The sequence below is a fragment of the Mandrillus leucophaeus genome, unplaced genomic scaffold (genome assembly GCF_000951045.1).
Source record: "Mandrillus leucophaeus isolate KB7577 unplaced genomic scaffold, Mleu.le_1.0 Scaffold10, whole genome shotgun sequence".
Classification (NCBI taxonomy): Eukaryota; Metazoa; Chordata; class Mammalia; order Primates; family Cercopithecidae; genus Mandrillus; species Mandrillus leucophaeus.
Genome location: NW_012098098.1, coordinates 3,445,369 through 3,465,290, shown reverse-complemented (window position 1 = coordinate 3,465,290; position 19,922 = coordinate 3,445,369). Strand labels below are relative to the sequence as shown.

At 49.0% G+C, this 19,922-nt stretch overlaps 1 pseudogene; it reads left to right on the top strand.

Annotated features, from left to right (window-relative positions):
- The first annotated feature begins 3,642 nt into the window (after positions 1-3,642).
- LOC105533776 lies at positions 3,643-19,695 on the top strand (annotated as a pseudogene).
- The last annotated feature ends 227 nt before the right edge of the window (positions 19,696-19,922 follow it).

The following is a 19,922-nucleotide window of genomic DNA, read 5'->3' as shown; positions in this document are numbered from 1 at the left end:
GAGAAAAGTGACTCATCCAGGTTCCTTTTTCCTTTGTTCTCTTCCCCTTCATGATCAGGGATGACTGTGGCTAATTTCCTTTGTGCGGTTTTAGAGAAAAGTCGGTTTGTAGTGAACTCATGGTTCATGAACCTGGCCACATCAGTTTCAATCAAGGCACTTGTTTAAAAAACCAACAAAACCACTAAATTCCCAGGGTCCACGCCATATCAGATTCTCTGGGACTGGGATTAAAGAATCTGCAGTTGTGTGTGTGTGTGTGTGTGTGTGTGTGTGTGTGTGTGTGTGTGTGTGTGTGTTTTCTTTTGTAAATGTTTCCTTAAGTTTTTCAGGTGTTGAGGATGAAACCCAAGTGGGAACTGGGCTTGTGCCCCCCACCTGTACACTCTGCAGGTGCTGAGATGGGGCTCCTCTGCGCCCCCTGGTGGTGAGGACAAGGGGCGCGCCGCCCTCCCGGATGGGAGAACCCAGCCCGGGGTCAGGTAGGAGACCCCCACAGAAGCCATGTCTGCCATTCTACCAGATGGGTGGGGCGAAACCACCGCTCCACTGCAAGAACATTCTAGCCCTTGCTTTTTTATCCCGCCCTGTATTTCACTGCCACAGGCATTATCTCCTTCAATCTCATTTGTCTTCCACAGGTGCCTTTCCAGAGTCTCAAGGACCGATTTTTATGGTGGAATTAAAGCCCCGTGTCAAGACATCAGGGAGATGTTTTGTGGGAGACGCTTTTTCTCCCTTTCCCTCACATCTGTTCAAGCCTGTGCTCAGGCCAGGTTCCCTGATCTGTCTTCACTGCCCAGAGGCCTCCCTGGTGAGGCCTAAGAAACAGGACAGGGATTGTGCCGACATCTTGGCTAATGGGAAGGCACCAGTGCTGCATGGGAGACAGGCTTCTCAACGTCTTGTCCTGGGGGCTAGATCACTACTACATTATTTGTTATGTCCAAAAAAATGCAGAGACTACACAGGAGCCAGGGCAGTGCTGGGGGCAGGTATCCACCCGTGGGTGAGCAGATATGACCCTGCCCTTAGGAAGCTTAGAGTCTACTGGGAACTGGTCAAACAACCACACAAACAGATCATTAGAATTGGAGGGTCTGATGAAGTTTAACCTGAGACCTGAAGGTGAGGAGCTGGCCACAGCGATAGCTGGGAAAAGACCACCCGGGAGGGAACAGCATGTGCGAAGACCGTGTGGCAGGCCTTCAAGTGGAGTGTGGCTGCAGCAGAGGCTGGAGAGGGAGGCGGGGCCAGGCCAGCATGGCTCAGTCCACAGAGAGAACCCGAGATCTGCTCTGGGAGCCCCAGTGTCATTGGAGGGGATTCAGTGGGGAGTGGTGTAATCCCATTTGTATTATTCTTTTTCCTGATCTAATAAATGCATGTGGTTAAGAAAGATCAAATAATCCTCAACAGCCTTTCCTGGAAAACACACTGTCGATGGGAATGTAAATTCATGCAGCCGCTGTAGAAAGCAGTTTGGAGATTTCTCAGAGATCTTAGAACCCCCATGTGTCCCAGCAATTCCATCACTGGGTATAGACAAAAGGAAGAGACACACATGCATGTGTGTGTTCATCGGGGCACTGTTTGCAATAACAAAGACATGGAATCAACCCAAATGCCTATCGACGGTAGACTAAAGAAAATGTGGTATACACACATCATGGAATACTATGCCGCCATAAAAAGAATGAGATCACGTCCTTTGCTGCAACATGGATGCAGCTGGAGGCCATTAGCCTAAGCAAATTAACACGGGAACAGAAAAGTAAATACAGCATGTTCTCACTTATAAGTGGGAGCTAAATGATGAGAACACATGGACCCATAGAGGGGAACAACAGACACTGGGCCTACTCAAGGGTGGAGGGTAGGAGGAGGGTGAGGATGGACACACTGCCTGGCAGGTACTATGCTGATTACCTGGGTGATGGAATAATCGCACCACCAGCCCCCTGCGACATGCAATTTACCCACATAACAAACCTGCACATGCACCCTCTGAACCTAAAAGTTGGGAAGAAAATGAAAACACCAGCTTCCTGCTTTACTCCTCCCCATGCCCAGTGCCCAGTGCCACTCTCCAGAGCAACTATTTTGGGTTTTTTTGTTTTTGTCTGTTTGTCCTCAGCTCTGTGTTTTCACTCTCCTTATTATAGTAGAGAACATTCGTCGTCATTAAATGAATGAATGAATGGACTCCCACCCAAAACCCACCTGGGCAAGCTCAGGAAGAATGTCTGGAGGCAGAAGCCTCGGGGCAGCCGGCAGCCTCCCTGCTGAGCAGTTCCAAGCACTGCCCATGAGCTGTGGGAAAGGGCACCTGCTGTCTAAGTAGGTTGCTGCCACCTCTTGGGGGCTGAATGCCAGAGGGGCAGAGGGAGCTGTGGGTCCCATGGGGGCTGGTGTCTGAAGCCCATGCCCATGCTGGGACAGGTGGGCTGTGCCAGGTGAGGTGGTTCAAGTCCTACCCTCTCTTTGCAGGGCTTGAGTCTGGGGCAGCCTGGCTGCCCAGAAGTGGCAGATGACATGAAGAAATAGCCATGTAAGGGCTGGCTGTGCAGGAGGTAAGGGGAGAGGAGATGGGGGTCGGGGAGGACGGGGGCTCAGAGGAGGGAGGGAATGGGAGAGCAAACGTCATGGCTTCATCATCCAGGGCAGCATCGGGAAGGATGGACGCCAGCTGTGTTCCAGGAACTTCCACCGTTCTCACACACCCAGGTGAGTGGTGTTCAGGTGGGTGGCACCAGGTGAGTGGCATCCCAGTGAGTGGCACCAGGTGAGTGGCATCCAGGGGACTGACACCTAGGTGAGTGACATTCAGGTGAGTGGCATCTGTGTGAGTGGCATCTGTATGAGTGGCATCATCCAGGTGAGCAGCTTCCGGGTGAGTGGCATTCAGGTGAGTGGCATCATCCAGGTAAGTGGCACCCAGGTGAGTAGCATTCAGGTGAGTGACACCCAGGTGAGTGGCATCCACGTGACTAGCAACGTCCAGGTGCGTAACACCTAGGTGAGTGGCACCCAGTTGAGTTGTGCCCAAGTAAGTAACATCCAGGTGAGTGGTGTTCAGGTGAGATGCATCCAGGTAAGTGGTGTCCACTTACCTGGTGTCCAGGTGGTGGTGGCGCCCAGGTGAGTGACAGCCACGTGAATAGTGTTCAGGTGAGTGGTGTCCAGGTGAGTGGTGTCCAGGTAAGTGGTGTTCAGGTGGTGGCACCCAGGTGAGTGGTGTCCAGGTGAGTGGCACCCAGTTGAGTGGTGCCAACGTTGAGTAACAGCCAGGCGAATGGTGCCCAGGTGAGTCGTGTCCAGGTGAGCGGTGTCCAGGTGAGCGGTGTCCAGGTGAGTGGTGTCCAGGTGAGAGATGTCTAGGTGAGTGGTGTCCAGGTGAATGGCATCCAGGTGGGTGGCACCGTCAAGGTGACAATCGCTAACAATTATTGGGCTCACTGTGGACCGGTACTATGCCAAGCTGAACATCACTGAACTCAATTCATCCTCGCCAGGAGCTTATGGGCCGTCTCTAGATCAGAATCCGAGGAGAAGGGACTTCCACACGGCAGCCAGCGAGCTGGAGAGCGGCCTCGTACCACCGCCAGGCTCCCCAGCCCAGTCCTGGGTATCTGTGAAAGAATGAGCGGATCCCCACAGCCAGGTGGGTTGGAAGGGAGGGCTGTTGTTTCCTGGGACAAATGTGTGGGGGAGCTGTTTCTCCTTTCTCAGTCCTGACTTCCCACAGCTATCCCCAAACACACTCGTTTACACTGAAGCACCAAGACATCAGAACCTTCTGGAATCTTAATAGGCAAGGAATCCGTGGAGAAGGCGCGGAAGAAGAGAGTCGTCCTTAGGCCAGGCTGGAGGGAAAGTCAAGATGGCGGCGTGGCCCTGGATGGCGGAAGTGGGAGCAGCAGGGGCCCCGGCGGGGAGGCCTGAAGAGCAGAAGCTTCCTCCCTTCTCAGGTGCGGCTCAGCTTCTGCCGGGCAGCGCTGCGCCCCACTTCCCGGCCCTGCACCTCCTGGCTCAGGAAATGAGCCCCCGGGCGTCTCCCCCTGAAGCTCCCAGCCTGGCCTTCAGGCCCGCGCAACCTTCCATGTCTGGGCTCAGCTTGCAGCGGGTCAGGGGCTTGCTTCCTGCAGCCCAGGCTGAACCCCCTCTGCGTGGGGATGAAGGGGCTGAACCGCCTCTGCATGAGGATGAGGATGCTGAACCCCCTCTGCGTGGGGATGAGGAGGCTGAACCCCCTCTGCGTGGGGATGAGGAGGCTGAGCCCCCTCTGCGTGGGGATGAGGAGGCTGAACCCCCTCTGCGTGGGGATGAGGAGGCTGACTCCCCTGTTGCTGTTCCCTGTGGCCTGGGGCCCCAGGCTCCCCACCGAAGTTGAGGGCTTCCAGCCCAACAGAGCCTGGAATAGGTTCTGCTGTCCCCAAAGGAGGAAGCCGACAGAAGATGAAAAGGGCTGGGAGACAGGCAGGGGGAGGGGAAGGGAGAGGGCAGAGCAGAAGGGGACGGAGAGGGAGGCACCCTGAGCTCAGATCCTACTCAAAGTTTGCAGACAGCTCACTGCCGTCTACCCTTCCCTGAAAAGCTTTGCAAAGATGAGGGGGTTGGCTGGTTTCAGAGTAGAGGTTTATGAGGAAAGGGTGATAAAGGCTTTAACAGCCACCAGATCCCGGGGTGTTCGCCCTTCATGAGCCTGTGTGCTGGGAGGGACAGCGAGTGGACCAGAGGCCCTTTTGTCTCCGGAACACGGGCCCTTGGAAGTCTGGCAGGAAAAGGCACCTCCCAGGAGACCATCTATTCACGTTCATCGGAAATGGCAGCCACTGGCCCAGAGGCTGGGGATGGCGGGTGGAGGGAGCAAGGGGCGGGGCAAGGATGAATCATTCATTCATTCATTCAGGCAGCAAATATTTCTTTAGCAGCTACAGTGCATTCCAGGCCCTGGTCTCTATGCGGGAGAGGCCAGCAAAGACCCCGTCCTCGGGAAGCTTCCATTTCAGTGCGGGAGGACCCACAATCCACGAGGCCATGGGCCTGCAGGCGTCAAGTCCTACGAAGAAAAATAAGGCAGGGAAACAGGCTGGAGACTGCGGGTGCTGTGTGATGCTGTTTATGTACGGCCTGAAGGGAGGGAGGGGTGGCCACCACTGGATCCCCAGATCTCTGCACTCCTGGAGAGACAAGAGCCAGTGCAGAGATGGTGCCCTGGCCAGATGTGCAGGGGGCATCCAGGGGCAGGCAGGAGGCCGGAGTGGAGAGAGCGAGGGGGAGGGGCAGGGGGGTTGGCTCAGAGAGGCCCCGGGCCCTGTCATGGGCCTCAGATTGCACCTGGCTGAATTGGAAGCTGTTGGAGGGTTCGGAGGAGGGCTGCGATGGGACCCAACTCAGGTGTTAAAGAATCACATTGGCTGCTGTGTTAGAACTGACCGGTGGTGGGCCAGGTGCCAGCAGGGAGGTACGTTCTGGACTACTGTGATGACCCAGGTGACAGGGTGGCACCAGGGCCTGGACAGAAAGTAGAGGAGAAGGTGGTAAGAAATAAATATACAAAGTATGCCAATATGTGTGTAGATGTGTGTTACATATTAATTATATATAAAATCGAATATATGTATGTTAATTATATAAAAAATATATGTAATTTGCAGAGAAACTTATTTTGTATTCCCTCCTAGACAGGGATCCTTGGGGGGTATGGGTTTATCCATCTTGGCTGAGAAAGAACAGCCCCTGACCCACAGCAATCCTCTTTCAGTAACTGTTGAAGAAACAAAAGCCATTTCTTAGCAGGAAGCTAAGACCCCAGAGGCTGAAATTTCACCCAGACCCAGGAAAGCCAGAGTCCGGAGAATCCCCCTGGTCCCTGCCCATCAATCCCAAAGTGAGGGTCTTTCTCAGGGTCCCTGGAAGAGCTGGTGAGAAAGCGGTTTATGAGTTTCTGAGTGCCGTCCCTTGCTCTGGGCAATGTCCTCTGAGATAAGAGACTCTTAAAATGTAAAGGACAAGCCACTCAAGGCTCTCCTCCTGAAGAAATGGGAACTGTCCCTTCCCCATCCCCGTCCTCCCCTCCTGCCAGGCCCCCTCTGCGCTGGTCCCCCACTGTGTGCACCCAGCCTCCTCACAGTGGCCTTCACTGAGCCCCACCCTGGGTTGGGGGCAGCCGGGCCCTGGGAACTCACAGAAGATAAGGCGTTCCCTGCCCTGCTCATCCCAGCCCAGGAGTCTGGCAGACCCACCAAGTGCAACCGTTTTCTGTGCCTTCTGCCTCTGCTTTGGGAACTTAATATGCAGCATGATAAAAGTGACTGTGATAGCAAAACACCCTTTAAAACACCCTTTAAAGATTGCATGTTGAAATACAACAAAAATGCAGACAAGTATGCAAATCACAGGCAGGCAGCTTAGTGAATTTCTGTGAAATCATCCCTGCCCTGGAGCCAGCCCCACAGCCCAGAAGCTCCCATGCCCCTCCTGGCTGCCACTCCCGCCTCCTGATAACGCTTATCAGGCCCCAGCCAACCAGGGAGGCAGAACTACTATGCGTGGTGTGGAATAACAGATTTATTACAGGGACTTAGACCCTCCGCAATTGTGGGAGGAACTGGGGGGGGGGGGGCAGGGTTCAGAAGCAAGTTCCTCCCCAGGGAGGCTTCCAGAAACATCAGTGAGTGTAGCTTGCAGGGAAATCCAGAAAGCCATCTGGCACGTGGGGAATGGGGACGGGAGGCAGTGGAGCGGTCTGCGGGGCACAGCTGCTTCTGTGACTGGTGGTCCCAGGGTCACTGGCGGCCAGTGAGGTTTGCAGTTGGGAAGGAGACAGGGAGAACAAGAACAAGTTGTCACCAATCAGTACCTCCTTGCCTGTCTCTCCCCAGGACAGTCACAAAGACTTTTGGGGGTCATGGCAGCTGCTCCACTTCCAACTTTCAGATCCTGCTCACTTTCCTCTTTCCGCCGTCTCCAACCTGGGACCAAGCAGGGGAAAGCGGCTCCAGCCCAGCTTGAGCCCCCTGCAGACGGAGACCTGTGCACCTGGTTGTGAGCATTTTAAAGCATCACACAGGGCATACCCTTCGGTGCCTGGATTCCTTTGCTAAGTGTTATATTAGGGAGGCGCACCCTTGCTGTTGTGTGTGGCAAGATTTGTGCATTCTCATTTTTCCATAATATTCCTCTGTATACCTATCCCATAATTCACTGATCCATCCTTCTGTTGAAAAGCATTTAAGGAGTTTCTGGTCATTGGCTGTTACAAACAGTGCTGCCTGAATGCTCTTGTGATGGTCCTTTCGTGGACGTGTACACATTTTTCTTGCAATTGTGCCTAAAGGTGGAATCTCCAGGTGGGCGGCTGCGCTTGTATTCAGCTTCAGTAGACAGTTCATGTCCCAAAAGGAACTGCACTCCCGATTATGTTTCACGTTGCAAGCCCTTTTTACTCCTAGCCTCGGGTTCAAATGTTGATTCTGTTACTTTCTAGCCATTTGACCTGGAACAATCTAGGTAACCAGGCAGAGCAACAATTTCCTGCTTATCTGTAAAACAGGGATAAGAATAGTACCTCCCACATGAGTCCCTATAAGGAAATGCAATAGTCCAGGAAAATTGCTTAGAGGAGTGACTGTCATGTACAAATGCTCAGCATATTAGCTGTTACTACTATTTTTGTTTAAAATAATAATGATGACCTTATCAGATTATGTGGAGGCAATCTGATTTTATCTGTAACTTGCATAGGTAAAAGGCGAAGCCTTGAACCTAAGTCATCTTTGAGTCCTCAGCACTTCACCCAGAGCCTGGCATACAGCAGGAGCGCAGAAAGCTTTGTTGCGTGGAATTAAGCGCTCAGGCTGGAGAGTGGATGATCCTTGCTCAGTGCACTCAATCCCTCCAACAGCACAGCACACACCGCAAGGATCGTGACCCGTAGACCCATGGGGAAGACTGGGTGCAGGGTCTTAATCCTGACTCCCGTTTACTGAGGCTCTCAATGTCTCAGGTCCCCCTTAGATAACCTCATTTAATCCTCACAACAGCCCTGCAAGGTGGGCTATCGACCCCTGGTTGATGGATGACAAAACCCCCCATCCCTATCCCCTGTCCCCTGGGTATACATCCAGCAGGAGTTGGCCCTGAGCTCCGAGTCCAGATCACTGCTCTTGGCTGAAGCAACGTCTCTACTCACAAAGATGAGCATGGTCCCTGCCCCGAGGAAGCTCATGGTCCTGAGGAACGTGGTCCCTGACCCGAGGAAGCTCGTGGTCCTGTGGACGGCAGTGTGGAGGGAAAGCTTTGGATTCTGAGCCTGTTAATGCACCATTACATCCCCACTCACTCAAGCTATGTGAACCCAGCAAGTCACAGGATCACTGGGCGGTGAAAGAAAGAAACACTCACAGAAGCGTCTGTGCTTGAAGAACCGTGCAGTCCATCTTTGTGACTGCTGCTCTCATTGCTGTCATGGCTGTCACCATCGCCATCACTTGAGGACTTCTCTCCAGGCCCAGAAGCCAAGCTGGTGCCTGGTTCCTCTGGGTTGGGAGAGGGGCTGGGCATGGACAGGAGGAGGGAGAAGGGACCTGTGCTAGCAGGTGATGCCATCCAAGACATCTACATCCTAATCCCTGGAACCTGGGATTCCACTAGGTTACACAGCAAAGGGGGATTAAGGTGGCAGGTGGAATGAAGGTTGCTAATCAGCTGACCTTAAAGTAGGGAGATGATCCTGAATGAGACAAAAGAGAGAACCAGCCATGGTGTCATGAGATGGACTTACTGCAACTGCTGGCTTTGAAGATTAAGGGGCTACTAACCATGGAACGTGGTAGTCTCTGGAAAAGACACTGCCTTGGGGCCACCAGAAAGAACCAGCCCTGTCAACACCCTAATTTTAGACCAGTGAGGCCTGTGCCGGACTTCGGACCTCCAGAGCTGTAAACTAATAAATGTGTGCTGCTTCTGCCACTACATTTGTGGGAATTTGTCAGGGCAGCCATAAGAAACTGATACTGTCATATTCCCTGCTGTGTCCCCAGGGCCTGGTGCCTAGTAGGCTCACAAAAAGTATCTATTTAATGGACAAACATCGTGAAGGAAATGCTTTGCTGTGAGCCTACTGTGCGCCAGTTTTTTTTTGACGCTGTTTGAGTTGTCAGATTCAGCAAATAAAAATACAGAATGCCCAGGTACATTTGAATTTTAGACAAATAACACACCACATTTATAAAAGTATGTTTCATGCTATTGTAAAAAAATCATTTATTATTACCTGAAATTTAAATGTACCTGAGTGTCCTTATTTTGTCAGGCAGCCCATGCAGTCCCTTCCCAGATAATCCAGCAAGCTCCAATCCGTAGCCAGAAGGAAGTGCCAAAGTTTGACAGCAGACCCCAAGCCCCTGCTTCCGCCCTGACGCCCCCTGCAACTTCCCAACGTGATGGGTAATGAGTCAAACACCTCATCAAAGGGTCCTCCAAGGGACAGGCAGGATGCACCACCTCCCATCAGGTCCCCACATGCTTGGAGGATGCACATTTGAGGGGCATCTTCCTTGAGCTAAAGCTGAGACCATCAGATCTCTGATGATTCTATGGGGCAAAGCCCTCTCCGCTCCTTCAAGAGGAATGGAAAGGATTTAAGTGGGATCCACGGTCAGATAGCGAGGGCCTGGGGCAGGCCTTGGCCGCGGGTGTCTTCCTGCTGAGTCGGCATTTCCCTGAGCAAGGGTCTGAGGAAACCTGCTAAGGAAGCAAGAGGCCAAGGGAAGTCATTCCTTCAGAGGGTGGGAGCGCTCACAAGAGGAAAACCACCGGCGTGCAACATGAGACAGAATCTTGCCTTCCTATTTCAGGGAAAATGGTACAAAAATAGGGTCCATGTGGAATTCTGTTTCCCCCACTGTGCTCTGCTGGAGGAGGGTCTGGTCAGTTCCTGACGTTCAGCGACCCCCTGGCTTCGACGGACTTTCGCAAACACCTCCAGGAAATACCTTATCAAATACGGTCACATACATGCGCCGGCACACAAAAATAACCTCGGAAAAAAGCACCGAGAATGGGATTGAACTTGCTTTGGCAAAGGTCTTTATGTGTATTGTTATTAGTGAAGTCTCCAAACCACCTGAGATTTTTCCAAGGAAATTAAAATGCAAGAGATCAAGGGATTTGCCCAAGGTCACGGCGCACAATAGACGTTGCCCCAGTCTTCCAGTTTCCAGGCAATTGCTCGCTCTGAGAAGTGGGTTGGCCTCTGCTTCCAAGCTTTATTTTTTTTACTATTTGTATTATTTTTTGGGGAATTACTAATTTTTGAGAATATTATTATATTCTATCACCCAGGCTGGAGTGCAATGGCACCACCTTGGCTCACTGCAACCTCCGCCTCCCAAGTTCAAGCGATTCTCCTCCCTCAGCCTCCCAAGTAGCTGGGATTACGTGCGCCCACCACCATGCCTGGCTAATTTTTGTGTTTTTGGTAGAGACGGGGTTTCACTATGTTGGCCAGGCTTGTCTTGAACTCCTGATCTCAAGTGATCCACCTGCCTCGACCTCCCAAAGTGCTGGGATTATAGACGTGAGCCACCGCGCCCAGCCCCAAACTTTAAATCTAGTAAACATTGGAAGTCGCTCCTCCCAGCCTTCCATTCGGGTCACCTAACCCAGGCACGATGATTCTGACATGATATCCACTTCAAACATATTTTGCATTTTGTGAGCTCTACTGCACATATGATCTTCTTGGGGTTGGACAAGTTAAATTTGAATATTTGCCCAATGAGCAAGGTGAGGGCCAGCAGCAAATTGTCTAGCTTCTGGACAGAAATGGCACGGTGGCCAAGTCCAGTTGGAGAATTTGAAGAGAGTTGGACAAAAGACTATGTACAAAGTTGTGAGTGAGGTATATAAACGGCAGTGACCAGTTCAGCCCCTGGTGGCACATTCTACCACTGGGCATGGAGAAGGGAAGGAAGGAAGGACTGGAGCTTAGCAAGAGGGGCTGCTGAGCCAGAGGTGGGGCACAGACAGGGGGACCCTGCAGGGAGGGAGCTGGAGAGACTGTGCCACAGACAGCTCTGCTCCTGCCTTGACTGATCCCCTAATCACTGCTCTTAAGTTACAGAGCAGGTTGCAAGTGGAGAATACCCATCCCATTGTCTTCCCCAGAAACCATTCTTTGTCCCATTTCTTCAGCAAACATTTCCTGAGCATCTCTCTGTAAAGTGCCTGCCAAGATAAAGTTGGAACTTGCATCTAGACCTTCACCTGAAATGATGCTCCAAAAATATAAACCACGGTGATTTTTGTGACATTTTCCCATTATACTGAAATGAGGGAATCATGGTTCTGTGGGGCAATATTTTCTCAAAAGCTAATGAAATTCAAATGCACAAGAAGGGCTCAGGGCAAGAAATCCAGGGCAAGGAGAATGAGAGCCTAAAGAATTTTACAGTCAGAGGGAGACTGAATTTTACCTATTTAATTGTGATTATTTTAAGCATCGAAGAGAATTGATCTAGAAGAAAGAAATTTACCTAATGTAGGATCTTGGCTCTTCCATCTGTTAGGCTATTCCAGGATGCCTTTGCTTTGGATGATTTTACTAGCCATCTCACAGACATCACTTCCTGAGAATATGTCCTATTTCTATTAGATACTCATCCTCTCGGTTTGCTATGGGTGTACTCATTTCAATAACAAGAACAACAAAGCAAAATGGAACAAATGTCTCTTCATCAAACTGTCTTTCTCTTTTACTTTCAAAACTACTGAAAATTTATTCTGTATTTTCTGAGTCAAGTTATCCGCATTACATTCATCCTCCTCCTTCATGAGGACCCCAGAGTCAGCTTCTGTAAGTACCATGGGGGCAATAATAATTTCTGGATGATGGACACCCATAGATCAAATGCAGTGAGTGATTTTCCATGCTACAAACACCCTAATGGCATAGAATAATATTACAGAGTTCAACTGAGGCAAATGTACTACTGGTTTCCTCAGAACTTCCGTGGATTACGGCTGTGGTCCTGGCACGTTTATCACAATGGGCCCTTTGCTCAAAAAAAGTCTCACTTTAATAATAAATTATAAGATAACCTTAGCTCTAAAGTGCTTATTTTACTAAATCACTTATTTTAAATTGTTATATCACTTATTTAATTTATTTATTTATTGGGATGGAGTTTTACTCTTGTTGCCCAGGCTGACGTGCAGTGGCATGATCTTGGCTCACTGCAGCCTCCACCTCTCGGGTTCAAGTGATTCTCCTGCCTCAGCCTCCCAAGTAGCTGGGATTACAGGCGCCTGCCACCATGCCCAGCTAATTTTTTTTTTTTTTTTGGTATTTTTAGTAAAGATGGGGTTTCACCATGTTGGCCAGGCTGATCTTAAACTCCTGGCCTCAGGTGATCCACCCGCCTCGGCCTCCCAGAGTGCTGGGATTACCGGTGTGAGCCACCGCATGTGGCCTGTATTACTTATTTTAAAAGAAATTGAGGTCAGAGAAGGGAATTGACTTGTTCAAGATCACACAATTACTCCCAGCACCAAGCCCTCTTCCCTGCCCTCAATGAACTGCAGGGCAATCTATTGCATCTATTGAAATGATAGTGTGTGTGTTTAATTCATTAATATAATGAGTTACATTGATTTTGAGTGTTAAATCAACCATGCATTTCTGGGATAAACCTTACTTGGTCACAATTTATAATCCTTTTTGCTATATTGTTGGATCTGACTTGCTAAAATTGTCTATAGAATTTTTGCATCTATATTCATGGGGAATACTGGTCTATAGTTTTCTTGTAATGTCTTTGTCTGGTTTTGGTATCAAGGTAATGCTGATTTAGGTCAGCATTGGGTCTATGGTTAAGTTCAATATCTGGAAGAGTTGGTGTGTAATTCGTAATAGTTCATCCTTAATAGTTTGGTAAAATTCACCAGTGAAACTGAGCCTGAAGTTTTCTTTGTTGGAAGAATTTTAACTGCAAATTTAATACTTTTACTAGCTAGCCTATTTTTTCTAGAATGAGCTTTGTAGCTTATGTCATTCAAAAAAAATTTAATATTACCAGGTACTATGTGAGTTGGCATCCTCTCCTTGACCCAGTGCCAGTCCCCGGTTTCTTTCTCCCTTGCTTCCTTCCTTCCTTCCTTCCTTCCTCCCTCCCCCATCTCTCTCTCTTTCTTTCTTTCCTTTCTTTTCTTTCTTTTTCTTTCTTTCTTTTTTTACAAGGTCTCACTATGTTGCCCAGGCAGATCTCAAACTCCTGGGCACAACAATCCTTCTGCCTCAGTGCTACAACTATAGGCATGAAGCACTGCACCTGGTCAAGCTTTCTTTTGAGTAGTGTTAGCATAATGAATCCTCACTCATCCTTCTATTTTTAAACTATTTGTATCTTTGTTTTTAACTTTTTTTTTTTTTTTAACAAAGTGTTGCTCTGTCACCTAGACTAGAGTGCAGTGGTGTGATCTTGGCTCACTGCAACCTCTGCCTCCCAGGTTCAAGTGATTCCCATGCCTCAGCTTCCCGAGTAGCTGGGACTACATGCATGTGCCACCACATCTGGCTAATTTTTGGCTTTTCAGTAGAGACAGGGTTTCACCATGGTGGCCAGACTAGTCTCAAACTCCTGATCTCAAATGATCTGCCTGCCTTGGTCTCCCAAAGTGCTGGGATTACAGGCGTGAACCACTGAGCCTGGCTTTACCATGCATTTCTTGAAGGCAGTATATACCTGGATTTTTAAGAATTCAGTCTGACAATCTGTGCCTTTTATTTGGGATATTTAGACCATTTACATTTAATGTGATTATTTATATATTTAGATTTACATCTATTATTTTGCTATAGTTTTCTATTTGTCTAATCTATATTTTGTTCCTCTTTCCTCTTTGTGTGCCTTCTTTTGGACTACTATTTTATACTTTATTTTATATTTTGTTGGCTTATTAGCTATAAGTGTTTTGCTATTTTAGTGGTTGCTTTAGGGTTTATAATATACATCTTTAACTTATTTATTTACCTTCAAATGATATTACACAACTTCATGCACAATATAAGAACTTTACAAGAGTATACTTAATGCTTCTTTTTTCCCAGCCATTGTTTTCAAACATTTTACTTATAGCTAGGTTAGAAATTCTACAATATCTTCCTATGCATTCTTTAAACTTTCCTTTTTTTTTTTTTTTTTTTTTTTTTTTTTTTGTGAGATGAAGTCTTGCTCTGTCACCCACGCTGGAGTGCAACAGCTCGATCTCGGCTCATTGCAACCTCTGCCTCCTGGGTTCAAGTGATTCTCCTGTCTCAGCCTCCTGAGTAGTTGGGATTGCAGGCACCCGCTACCATGACTGGCTAATTTTTATATTTTCAGTAGAGATGAGGTTTCCTGCCTCCTCTACCCACCACACTCTTAGATTTGGTTTCAGGTAAAAACTTTTGCTCTTTGTTTTACTTGGGTTTAGTAGCAGTAATCTAAGAGTGGGAGCGGCGTGCAGGTGCACAGGCTAGGATAATGCAGGGGTCAAGGCAATGGCAGGGGAGCCTGGTTCACACCCCATTTTCAGCTGTGTGGCCTTGCACAGGTCACTTGATCCCTCCATGCCTCAGTTTCCTCACCTGTGAGACATGGATAACAATAGTGCCTACCTCTTGGGGTTGTTGTCAAGATTAAATAAGTTGATGCCCATCAGAGAGTTTGAAAATATTTGCTATCACTCTTTAAAATGTTTTCAGCATCCACAGACCTGCCAGGCATTTGGCATACATGAGGGTGAGCAATTGTAGGTAAACTTAAACTGAAAAACCTCATCATCATTTTTTTTGAAAAATAAAAATGAAACATCTCAGAGTATTTAGTGTTGAAAACATCTCCCTCCATTTCCCCAGGTATTTCCATCCACTATAACTAGTATTTAAATCGTCTGATTTATACCCAGGCACTATATATATTTTCCATCTGTCCGGGTATAAAATGCAAGGGTGCGTCTCAGGAAACTGACCATTCGATTTTCAGCAGCTGGGTCCCCACAGGCTTCTGGGATCCACAGATGATCCAGTGCCTGGTTGTCTGTGTAAGAAGCATGCTAGTCACCCAAGGTTCCCCCCAGCCTCATTAGTTTCCTGCCTCCACTTGTGACCCAAGCTCCTGCAAGTAAAACCCAGCTACTGGGTACTCTCATTGGTGCCAGAGAGTCATTTAACTTGGAGAATGAAGGATGAAAACAACACGATTTGGAGATGGAGCAATCACAGGCCTAAGACAGGATAATGCACTGGGGTAAAAATGCTTAAGCCCAGGGAGTGCCCCAAATCCCCACATGCTTTCAATGCTTGCTTTCAATTTGGAAACCTCCATCAACAAAAAGAGGTAGAAACCACACAAAGACGGGAGGCTTACCAGCCAGTGATCTAAGCTGGCTGCCAGTAGCCCCTATGGCATCTTTGTGCAAATTAGAAAAAAGTGCTTTTTCTCCTGACAAATCCAGCCCTGAGCCAGGTGCAAGGCCCGGGGAGTGCAGGATGGGCTGGGCTTCAACCCCCACGTGTCTCCTTGGCCACGCACCTTGGGCAGTAAACAACCTGCGCAACCAAACCCAGCAGCCCAGAGTCCGAGAGAGTCCTGGAGGCTTTCTTACTGCCTTTCACAAACAGTTTTACTGTCAGTCCACAAAGAATAACGAAAGGTAATTGCACGGCCAAGTGGTGGCGTTTGGCTGTGTCTGATGTGGGTTCCTTGACATCCTGGCTTTTAAAAATTGGCATCACTTGGGCGGATTCACCCCTTGCTACAGAAGAACCAAGTTAAGAGGTGGGCATGGTGGCTCATGCCTGTAATTCCAGCACTTTGGGAGGCCGAGGCGGGTGGATCACGAGGTCAGGAGTTCAAGACCAGCCTGGCCAAGATGATGAAACCCTGTTTCTACTAAAAATACAAAAATCAGCCAGGCGTAGTGACGGGCACCTGTAATCCCAGCTACTCACAAGGCTGAGGCAGGGAATTGCTTGAATCCAGGAGGCAGAGGTTGCAGTGAGCCGAAATCACACCGCTGCACTCCAGCCTGGGCGAAAGAGCAAGACTCTGTCTAAAAAAAGAAAAAAAGAGGCCTCTTGTCGGCTCCTTCTCTTTGTTTGCACTGCTGAGGGAGTGGAAAGAGTAAAGAATGGCCCCATCTGAAACCCGCTCTCAGTGGGAAGCTCTGGCATGGATGCTGGTGTTCGTGGGGCTGCTGTGGCGACCCCGTGGCCAGGGCATTGGTGCAACTCCAGGAATCCGGAGTGCTCTGGCCTCAGGGCGTGAACGTCTGGGAATGCGGGAGGCATGCTGGAACCTTAGAGGGCAGAGACAAGCTGTGAGGACAGTGTGGAGCAGGAGGGGGGCCCAGAGGCAGCTTGAACTCCAGGCAAGGAGGTGGCCCCACTGGCTCATGCATATTCATTTTTACCTCTGTTTCGCAGAAGAAGAAACTGAGGCTCAGGAAGTGGTGAGGCAGCTTGGCTAAAGTCCCATGGAAGTGGCCACACAGCAAGTAAGCGGCCAGGATTTGAATCCAGAGCCGGCACGTTTAGCCCTTGGCTGCCGTCCTCTGGTCGTGGCATTGCCGTGAGCCCTCTTAGGATTCTTGTCACCAATTAGAGCTGTGGCCCCACGTCTTTGGTTTATCTTGAGTAACAAAGTCAGAAGTGGACAAATGTGATCTTCGAAGTCCTGGGGACAACATTCAGCATGGCATCTACTGCGTCACAGGCTTCCTCTGGGATCTCAGTGTCAGGCATGAGGGTACATTGTATATATGCCAACCAACGTTTTTATTTTCTATGTTTAAACTATGTGTCCCCCCACCCTCAACACACACACACTGAAATCCTGGAAGAAGCTACCTTATTTCTTCTGTGTTTTGGCTCTTAGGAAACTCAGAGGCGAAGTTATGACCATTTAGAAATTGTACATAACTTTAAATTAGGAACTTCTAGGTCTACATTATCCCAAGCTTCATTTTACTATTCAGTTCTCATTTCCCTTACTTCCACAGTGCTTATTTCTCATAAATTGATAGATAGGTGATAGATAGATGATAGAGATAGATAGATAGATAGATAGATAGATAGATAGATAGATAGATAGATAGGAAAGTGAATGGTATATTTTTAAGTATTCAAATAACATAGATAAAGTGATAGATTAAAATTTCCTATAAATAAAAACAATTATAATCCTACTGTGCACTAGGGTAAGGTTACAATTTAAATAACACAGCCAGGCACTGTGGCTCACGCCTGTAATCCCAGCACTTTGTGGAGCTGAGGCAGGTGGATTGCTTGAGGTCAGGAGTTCAAGACCAGCCTGACCAACATGGTGAAACCTTGTCTCTACTAAAAATACAACAATTAGCTGGGCATAGTAGTGGGTGCCTGTAATCCCAGCTACTCGGGAGGCTGAGGCAGGAGAATTGCTTCAACCTGGGAGGTAGAGGTTTCAGTGAGCCGAGACTGCGCCACTGCACTCCAGTTCTAGGTGACAGAGCGAGACAATATCTCAAAAAATATACATATATAATAAAAAAAAACACAAGAACCCTGTCACTGAGAAAAAAAGACATAATTAAATAAGAAAGAGAAGCATGTGAACAAGGTAACAGTGCAGAAGCTCTGTCTAATGGCATAGGCTGTATTTGGCTGCTGCTACGTACTGTGTTCTTCACACGTCATCCCGCCTCACTTTACATGTGTCATACGCCTCACTTTACACGTGTCATCCCACCTCACTTCACACGTATCATCCCGCCTCACTTCACACATATCATCCCACCTCACTTTACACATATCATCCCGCCTCACTTTACACGTTTCATCCCGCCTCACTTTACACATATCATCCCACCTCACTTTACACGTATCATCCCGCCTCACTTTACACGTTTCATCCCGCCTCACTTTACACGTGTTATCCTGCCTCACTTTACATGTATTATCATGCCTCACTTTACACGTGTCATCCTGCCTCAGTTTACACGTCATCCCGCCTCACTTTACACGTATCATCCCGCCTCACTTTACACGTATCATATGCCTCACTTTACACGTGTCATCCCACCTCACTTTACACATGTCATCCTGCCTCACTTTACATGTATTATCATGCCTCACTTTACTTATATCATACCACTTCACTTAATCATTGCAAGGTTCCTACTTTTTTATGGATAAGGAATTTAGTCGGTAGCATTAGGTGCCAATACATTTAATTAAAAAAAAAAAAACAAAATAATGGTGGTTTTGAAAACTATGGTTTTCTTTTATTATTTTGTATATTGAGTCTAGGGTCACTATAGTGGTCCCACAGCCATCAGGGACTCAAATTTCTTCCATTTCTTGCTTTTACATCCCATGTTAACCTCATGACTCAAGATGGTTGCTGAAACTCCAGCCATCATATCTGCATTCCAGGCAGCAGGAGGGAAAAGGGATTGAACTAACACTTGTCAGTTTTTTTCTCAAGAAGGTTTGTCAAAGGTCTTCCCAGCAATGTTCACTCACATGTCATTGACCAACCCTAGCTGCAAGGGCTTCTGGCATGAACGTGGGGTTCAGCTCTTAAGTGCATGAGTCAGAGTAGGCCAAGTGCTAAACATCCAAGTCTCAACATTAAATAGACCTAACCTAATCTGAATGACTTAACTAAGTAATGTTACCTTATGCTCGCGTAGCCTATAACACAGGTTGGGGTGCTGTGGTTATCTGCACTCCCCAGAGTCACCTAGGGCCAGGCTTCCTCCATCCTGTACCCCCTGCCCCCAGGCACCTGGAGTCCTTCCATTCTGGTGGCAAGTGGGGAAAGAGGCTGTGGATTGGACACAGGGGCTTCTATGGGCCAGGCCCAGAGGTGACGCACCCCTGGCTCACAGGCCATGGCCAGAACTGGGTTACATGGTCACCCAGCTGCAAAGGAGGCTGGGAAATGTGGGCTCCTCATGTGCGCAGCAGGCCGGGGGAGCCTGGGTAATTGCGGACCACAGCTGACCCTGGAGAGCGCCACCCTGGGGTAGACAGTGAGCACTGGCCACGCTGCAGACAAGACACCCTGGAATTCAGACCCAGGGCCCAAGAAAGGCTGTTTCCATCCTCAGGTGCCCAGAGAGCCAGAAGCCTGGACCTCACTGAGAAGGATGCCCAGGACATGGTGCCATCCTTTCCCCTGGGGGTGCGTGGCACCGAGGATCTCCCTCGAAACTCCACCCTGAGAAAACCGCCGCCAAACTGAGCCTAAAGGATAAAATTAGTAGAACTCTCCAGACAGGGGCTGCACAGGCGGCCTCCCCTCTGTGACCTGAATGGATCATTTGTGGCTCCAATGACAGACGAATGCAATAATTAAGCCTATTTAGTAAAGAGGAGGTGAAAGGTCAAATGCGAGGCCACCGTCTCCTGTTTCCAGCCTGGTCACCGTGCCAGAGACTTGCAAAGGCTGCCGCTTCTGCAACCACCAGACCCTGGCCAGCGCCGCCCAATGGGCCTCACTGCTGGCCGCTTCCCCGGGCTTTCAGGGTCCGTGGGGTTTCCAAGAGGTCGACACCACAGCCTACGGGTCCAGCTTCCAGTATGCCTTGCAGGACTTCAGCTCTGAGCAGGCGGGGGCCAGGAGGTGGATGTCTCTGAAAGTGACCGTAGTGGGGCCATGAAGAGTAGGGTCAGGAAAAAACAAGCGTGGGCCACTCCCAAGAGATGGGCTCGGGCCCCACCCCTGCACGCCATGTCCCTAGCTTACCTCTTTCTTCCTCTTTCTTTCCCTCCCTAAAAGTCTGATTTTATTTTATTTTAACCCAAAGCAGATAATCCAACTCCTCTCAGCCTGTCAGCGTTCGCTGCCTGGGAGGTTTTCCTGGGTCCATGGGGCCTGAGTGGGGGG